Source organism: Trichosurus vulpecula, chromosome 2, assembly GCF_011100635.1.
Source record: "Trichosurus vulpecula isolate mTriVul1 chromosome 2, mTriVul1.pri, whole genome shotgun sequence".
NCBI lineage: Eukaryota > Metazoa > Chordata > Mammalia > Diprotodontia > Phalangeridae > Trichosurus > Trichosurus vulpecula.
Genome location: NC_050574.1, coordinates 252,579,532 through 252,588,318, shown reverse-complemented (window position 1 = coordinate 252,588,318; position 8,787 = coordinate 252,579,532).

Below are 8,787 nucleotides of genomic sequence, written 5' to 3'. Positions count from 1 at the left end.
AAGGGCATCCTGCCCCATGCCTCACGTAGCTCATACAGTTCTGATACCAGCTTGTATCCTGCCCAAGCCTTCCCATGCCTCTTTAGATACTGTTAGAACAGCACTCCCCTTCTATTCCCATACTCCTATGGAAACTACCTTACCACAGCCCTAGTTTTTCCCATACGCTTGTAGGCAACATAGTTTACAACAATCCAGATTCTTCCCACCAGATATCGATCTTCCCATGCTCTCATCTCCTTACCCCTTGAACACCTGTTTCTACTTATGTAGTGCAAAACCCTATAAAACTGGATAACGTCTGTCAATAAATCGGAGTTGCATCTTCCCTGACTCCCGCCTCATCATTGCGTACTGAGATAGGGATCCTCGCTGGTCAAGGACCCCTAACAGGGTATGATATAACTTTCTGGGAGAAGGAAAGTATATGGGTGGGGGGAATTTAAATAATGAAAAATAAAATGCATTAATAATTTTTTTTTCAGAAAAATAGAACCATAGTTACCAGAATGAAGTGATGTTTCCTCTGTACTCTGCCTCAGCCAACCCATATCCAAAGTTTTGGGATCAGTTCTGAAATAAATTTTAGCAAGAACACTGACAAATTGAGTATTTCAAATGGAATAGGCACTGGATGATAAGGTGCTATAAAAGGATTGGTTGGAGTCATCCAAAATTTTTACACTGGAAAACACTTAGTGGTGACATAATAAATAATTGCTTTCAATTATTTGAGGGGTCTGTCATACAGAAAAAAAACAAATTTGGTATGCTACGTTGAACTCCAGAGGGAAGAAATAGGAGCAAAGGGTGGAAATTTCAAGAAAGAAGATTTTGGTTAAATATAAATTACTGTCTATTGGAGCTATAAGACAGTGAAATTGGCTGCCTCTGTGACAGTGATTTCCTATCTCTGGAACTCTTTTATTTTTAGGATTTTATTTTTCCCCAGTTACATGTAAAAACAATTTTGAACACTTGTTTTTAAAATTTCAAGTGCCAGATTATCTCCCTCTCCTAAAACTTCCCTCATTGAGAAGGCAAGAAATCCAATATATGTCATACATGTGTAGTCATGAAAGACATTTCCATAACAGCCATGTTGTGAAAGGAAACAGACCAAAAAAAATCTAAAGAAAAATAAAAAGTATGCTTCAATCTGTATTCAGACAAGATCAGTTCTCTCTCTGGGGATGAAGAGCATTTTTTGTCATAAGTCCTCCAGAGTTATCTTGGATCATTTTTTTTTTTTGCTGAGAATGGCTAAATCATTGACAGCTGATCATCTTACAATATTGCTGTTAACTTCATACAAAGTAAATTCCACTTTGCATCAGGTCATGTAAATCATTCCATGTTTTTCTGAGAGCATTCTGTTTCTCATTTCTTATGCCACAATACTATTCTGTTAAAATCATATATCACAATACGTTCAGCGATTCCCCAATTGATGGGTATCCCCTCAAGTTCTAATTGTTTGCCATTAGAAAAGAGCTGTTATAAATATTTTTGTGCATATAGGTCCTTTTCCATTTTTTTTATGTCTTTTTGGATACACTCCTAGTCATGGCATTGCTAGCTCAAAGGTTATGTATGGTTTTGTAGTCTTTTTGGCATAATTCCAAATTGCTCTAAAGAATGATTGAATCAGTTCATATGGCATACTTTAACATGGAGCACATTAATGTCTCATTTTTTCACGTCCCCTCCAACATTTCTCATTTTCCTTTTCTTTCCAATTAGCTAATCAAATAGGTAAGAGGTAGTACCTCAGAATTGTTTTAATTTGCATTTCTCCAGTAAATAGTGAGTTAGAGCATTTTTTCATATGACTATGGATAGCTTTGATTACTTCATCTGAAAACTGTTCATATTTTTTGATCATTTATCAGTTGGGGAATGGCTCTTATTTCTATAAATTTGACTCAGTTCTCTATATGTTTGAGAAATGAGGACTTTACCAGAGAAACTTGCTTCATTTTTTCACAGTTACTATTGCTAATTATATTTTCCCCCCTCCTATCCCTCCCTTTTATTCTATTTTCTCTCTCCTTTCACCCTGTCCCTCCTCAAGTGTTTTACTTCTGATTATCCCCTGCCCCAATATGCTCACCCTTCTATTACACTCCCTTTCACTCCTACTTTCCTGCAGGATAAGGTAGATTTCTCTACCCAGTTGAGTATGTATGTTTTCCCCTCGTTGAGCTAATTCTGATGAGAATAAATGTCTCTCACTCCTCCTCATCTCCCTCCTCTTCCCTTCCACTGGGGGCAGAACAACTTTTTCTTGCCTCTTTCATATGAAATAATTTATGTCCATTCTATCTACCTCTCCTTTCCCCCTTCTCCCAGCACGTTCCTCTTTCACATCTGAATTCTATTTTTAGATATCATCTCTTCATATTCAACCACATCTGTGCCCACTGTCTATATATACTCTAACTACCATAATAATAAGGTTCTTATGAGCTAGAAGTATCATCTTCTCATGTACAAATGTCAACAATTTAACTTTATTAAACAGTTTAACTTTCCTTTTCTTGTTTGCCTTTTCTTGCTTCTCTTGGGTCTTGTATTTAAAAGTCAAATTGTCTATTCAGCACTGGTTTTTTCATCAAGAATGCTTCCAAATCATCGACTTCATTGAATATCTATTTTTCCCCCTGGAAGGATTATACTCAGTTTTGCTAGGGAGGTGATTCTTGGTTGTAGTACTAGCTCCTTTGCCTTCCACAATATCATATCCTGAGTCCTCCAATCCTTTAGTATAGAAGCTGCTAAATTTCAGGTTAGCCTGACTGTGGCTCCATGATACTTGATTTTTTTTTTCTTTCTGGTTGCTTGCAATATTTTCTACTTGATCTAGGAACTCTAGAATATGGCTGTAATATTCCTCATAGTTTTCATTTTCTAATCTCTTTCAGGAGGTGATCAATGGATTATTTCAATTTCTATTTTACCCTCTGGTTCTAAAATATCAGGGCAGTTTTCCTTGACAATTTCTTGAAAGATGATGTCTAGGCTCTTTTCTGTTATCATGGCTTTCAGGTAGTCCAATAATTTTTAAAGTATCACTCCTAGATCTATTTTCCAGGTCAGTTGCTTTTCCAATGAGATATTTCACATTGTCTTCTTTTTTTCATTCTTTTGGTTTTGTTTTATAATTTCTTGATTTCTCATAGTTGTTAGCTTCCATTTGTTCAGTTCTCACTTTTATGGAATTTTCTTCATGAGATTTTGGACCTTTTTTCCATTTGGCCAATTCTATTTTTAAGGAATGTTTTTTCAATGAATTTTTGTGCCTATTTTTTTTTTCTCCATTCAGCCTAGTCTGTTTTTTAAGGTGTTATTTTCTTCAGCATTCTTTGTATCTCCTTCGCCAAGCTGTTGACTAATTTTACATGATTCTCTTGCATCACTCTCATTTCTTTTCCAATTTTTTTTTCTCTACCTCTCTTGCTTGATTTCCAAAATCCTTTTTCTTTTGAGCTCTCCCATGGCCTGAGACCAATTCAAATATTTCCTGGGGGCTTTGGATGTATGAGCCTTCACTTTGTTGTCTTCTTCTGAGTATCCATTTTTTTCTGTTTGCTCATTTTCCCAGCCTTTTTCTTGACTTTTAGTTTTTTGTTAAAGTAGGGCTATGCTTCCAGGGTGAAGGGTTGTACTTTCCGAAACTTCAGGGATTTTGTGAAACTGTTTTCAGAGATACTTCTAGGGACCTGTAAGTTTTCAGTTCTTCCAAGGTGGTATAATCTAAGGAGAGGTGTTTGCTACTCTCCAGGCCTGTGCTCTGGAGTAACCACAGGTACTCTGTTCTGCCCTGGAACTATGAGGAGGGTCCCTCACTCCACTGTGGCTGTAAGCTCTGGTGTGCTAGTGTTTCTTCTTGGCCTGAGACTGCTACCCAGGACTGCAACCTGGATCTGAGCATAGGCAAAGCAACAGAGTCCTGGCTCAGTGCTAATAAAGAGATCCCTGTTCTTTTGATAGGTTTTTTGTCCCCCTTTCTGTCTGTGGGTTGAGGAATCCATGCCTCTGCTGATTCTGTAGTTCCCAAGGACTGCTCCTGGTTTTCCGGGGCTGGAACTGGGGCTGTGCTGGCTTGGCCTGCACTATACTGTGTGCCACTATCACCCTGGTCTGACAGACCTTTCCTGCTGACCTGCTGAGTTATTTTTGGTGTCTGTGGGCATGGGGAACCTGGGCAGGAAACTGCCACTGCTGCCACTGATTCAGTTACCCCAAGGTCTGCTCTCAGTTTGCTGGGGTCAGTGATGGACTGTACTCTCTCACTGAGGTACAACAGATCTTTCCTGCTAAGCTTCTAAGCCGTCTTGTGCTGGAACATAGTTTTACTCTGTCTTTTTGTGGGTTCTGCTGTTCTAGAATTTGTTTAAAGTTATTATTTAAAGGTATTTGGAGGGGTCTGGGGAATTGCTCAGGCAAGCCCCTGCCTGCACTCTACCATCTTGGCTCTGCTCTGGAACTCTTTAACTGCTGTGGAGACAATCATTTGTGCATGTATTAGAGAAGATTCCTGCTTGTGTAATGGTTGGAACTTGGAGATCTTTTTAGCTAATTCCTTTCTGTGAACAATTGTAGTTATAGAATTAATTAGCAATTGACTTTAGGAGATATCCACATTGGCATTTTGCTATGGCTTGCTGACAACAAAAAGTCTAATTATTCACTTTTCAAAGCTAGAAATATCTTTATAATATTTTGGTTTCTGCCATGAAGCTATATGAAAAGCAACAGCCACATCTTCAATTCCCACATGGTAAACATATATTATACCAGTCTGGAAAACCCTGTGCTTGGTAGGGTTTCCCCAGTTCTTGTAGACAATTTTCATCACTTGGGTAGAAAGGGCCATGGGGGAGGGGGTTGTCATTTATAAAATACAGTATGGGAAACGGCGGCTCTAAGAACAGATCTGGACTCGTTAAGCATGTCCTAAGTTTGTATTAGAGGAATAGAGGGTCCCAGGAGAAGTAACACTCAGAAGCTAAGAAAAAGTGAGGCAGGCCAGGATGACAACTATATCGGCATTAGTACTACTGTCTCTGCTGATTTGAGCACCAAATTGACCCATCTCTCTTCTAGTCCTCACTGAGGCCAACAGTAAATGTCAAGCTTTGTCTAGTGATCTTGCAAAATCTATTACCATGGGTACTTCAATGCAAGAGCATAGCAATAACAATTCTTTTTCTTTTATTCTGAGCCCAAAGTAAAATCCCTAAAACATAGTCCTTGGATTTTTTAATCTCTTGCTTATAATACAAATGATAATGGCTGTGAAAGTTGGAGCAAGCCTTAGTTTCCAATGAATTCCCTACACTGAAAGAATTGCACACTTTTCTGTACCATTTCATTGCAATAAAAGTCCATTGATAGGTGCTCAACATTCCTGGACTCTATAGATCATTTGAACAGCAAATACAAAAATACATACATACTTTTATTACACGGCTTCCTTTTTTAAAAAAAAATACAGTATATAGCCTTCCCCATAAAGTAAACACAGTAGGAAACACAATCAGCACGTCTTAGGTCAGGGATTTACTTCCAAACATAATAAGAAATATTATATCCCCTTTGAGTTTATAAGGAACAAATCAAAATGTGGTGTGGGTTTTTTTGGTGTTTTTTTTTTTTTTTTGTTCAGACATTGCTTGCTTTTGGAGAGAGGAAAAGCAGTAAAGAATAGTGAATTGTATACAGGTAGGCACCAAGAGTGATTGGCTATTTCAACATTTCAAAACATTTTTAAGTGTCTACTAAGTTGTAGGGATTAAAAAAAGGAAAAAATATCCTCTGAGCTCAAGGGAGTTATATTTCTACTTGGTATGGGGAAAATATAACATATATACAGATAAGTGAGAGTACTGAGTAAGTTTAGTTGAAGAAAGCAATAACTGAGGCATCATGAAAAAGTATCCTGTAAGAGAATGAAACTTAATTGACCATTGAAGGTAGTAAGGGAATTTAAGTAGTAGAAGTGAAGGAAAATATTCCCAACTTGGGAGATAGTCTGGGCAAAGGCATGGGGGCTGGAGATATAATATTATGTACTGGGAACACCAGTTTCTGTTTTATTGGGAAGTGATAGAGAAGAATGGAAAAGATCTATAAGACTGTCAAGATGTGTTAGAGTGGGAAGTAAAGGAAGGGGAACAAGCATTTCTTAAATGCCTACTATGTGCCAGGCACTGTGCTAAGCTCTTTATAACCATTATCTTCTTCTGTCCTCAAAATAACCTTGTGAGGTAGGATGTATTACCCTTATTTCACAGTTGAAGAAACTGAGGCAGAGTTAAAGTGATTTGCCCAGGGTCATACAGCCAGGAAGATTTGAACTTGTCTTCTTTTTTTATTAAGATTTTTTTTTTTATTTTTAGTTTACAACACTCGATTTCACACGATTTTTAGTTCCAGATTTTCTTCATCCCCTCCCTCCGTCCTAACCCAGATGGCATGGAATCTGATATATCTTCTAGATATAGCTTCACATTAAATTTACAATAGTCAAGTTGTAAAGAAGAATTATGACCAGTGGAATGAATCATGAGAAAGAAGAAAAACAAACAAACAAACAAACAAAAAACAAAAGAGAAAAAAAAACAAAAGGAAAAAAAAAAAGGAGAGCCAATAGTTTGCCTCAATCTGCATTCAGACTCCATAGTTCTTTCTCTGGATAGCTCATTCCATCATGAGTCCCCTGGATTTATCTTTGAACCTTGTATTGCTGAGGAGAGCCAAGTCTATCAAGGTTAGTCATCACAGAATCAATATATCTGTGGTTGTGTATATTGTTCTCCTAGTTCTGCTCCACTCACTCAGCATTATATCACGTAGGTTTTTCTAGGTTTTTATGAAGTCCATATCTTCCCTATTTCTTATAGCACAATAGTATTCCACTACATTTGCATACCACAACTTATTCAACCATTCCCCAATTGATGGGCATCCCCTTGATTTCCACTTCTTTGCTACTACAAAAAGAGCCACTATAAATATTTTTGTATATACTACTCCATTTCCCATTTGTGTGATCTCTTTGGGATACAGCCCTAGAAGTGGTATTGCTGGGTCAAAGGGTATGAACAATTTTATAGCCCTTTGGGCATAGTTCTAAATTGCTCTCCAGAATGTCTGGATCAGTTCACAACTCTTCCAGCAGTGTAACAGTATTCCAATTTTCCCACATCCTCTCCAGCATTTATCAATTTCCTGTTTTGTCATGTTAGCCAATCTGACAGGAGAGATGTGGCGCTTAAGAGTTGTTTTGATTTGCATTTCTCTAATCAGTAGTGATTTAAAGCATTGTTTCATATGCCTATAGATAGCTTTAATTTTTTCCTCTGAAAACTGCCTGTTCATATCCTTTGACCATTTTTCAATTGGGGAATAACTTGTATTCCTATAAATTTGGCTCAGTTCCCTGTATATTTTAGAGATGAGGCCTTTATCAGAGACACTAGTTGTAAATATTTTCTCCCAGTTTTCTGCTTCCTTCCTAATCTTTGTTGCATTGACTTTTTTTATACAAAAACTTTTCAATTTAACATAATTAAAATTATCTATTTTGCATTTTGTGATGTTGTCTCTCTCTTGTTGGGTCATGAATTCTTTCCTTTCCCATAAATCTGATAAGTAACTATTCCTTGCTCTCCCAGATTGCTTATAGTATCAGCCTTTATTTCTAAATCATGAACCCATTTTAACTTTATTTTTGTATATGGTATAAGATATTGGTCTATGCCCAGTTTCTGCCATACCATTTTCAATTTTCCCAGCAGTTTTTATGAAATAGTGAGTTCTTAGCCCAGAAGCTGGATTCTTTGGGAGGAGGGGGCTAGGCAAGTAATAGGAGGGCAAGGTGGCAGATAGAAGTAAAGTAGATGAGACAGGAGGGATAGGAAACAAGAGATATGTACAAACAAACATAAAAACAAAGATAAGGAGTAGAATATGTTTGGGAAAGTATATGTCTATATACACATGTATATATGTACAAGTGTATGTATATATCTATATGTGTATGTGTATATCAAGAAACATATTTAAAGTATATTGTAGTGTTCTGGGGGTGGGGGAAGGGGAAAAAGAACAAAGTTAAAAAGTGCACAGTACAGAACTAAAGAAAGCACAAGGAATCAAAGAAAGGATGGACAATTCTCAACACAAGGTATACTATTTATCATACAGGTTTTCTTGAAATGAAAATTTATTTTTTACATATTTTGAATTCTCTCTTATGTTCTGCTATGCACATAACATGTTTTTTCTTTCTTTGTATTTAAATTTCAATATTTTAGTTTATGATATGTTTTTGTTTCTTTTCTCTATTCTGCATTTGTGCAGTTGTGATGAGCAACTGTGAATGACTACAAAAAAAATTCCAAAGCATCTCCTACCGGAGAATGCAATCCACCTCCAGGAAAGAACTGATGGAGTCTGAATACATATCACAGCATACATTTAAAAAAAATCTTTTTCTTGTTTTATTTATTTTTGGTCCTGTGCATAACATGACTAATATGGAAACTTGTTTTACATGAGTGCACATGTTGCAAATTGATTGCCTTCTCAATGAGAGGAAAGAGGGAGGGAGAGAATTTGGAATTGTAAATTTAAAAAAAAAGTTTAAAATTATTTTTACATGTAACTGGAAAAAATAAAATATTTAAAAATTTTTGCATAAAAATATTCTTTCCCACAATGACCCACATTTGGTTTGCCCAATTCTGAATTTTCCAGTCCTGCATCATATCTGCCTCA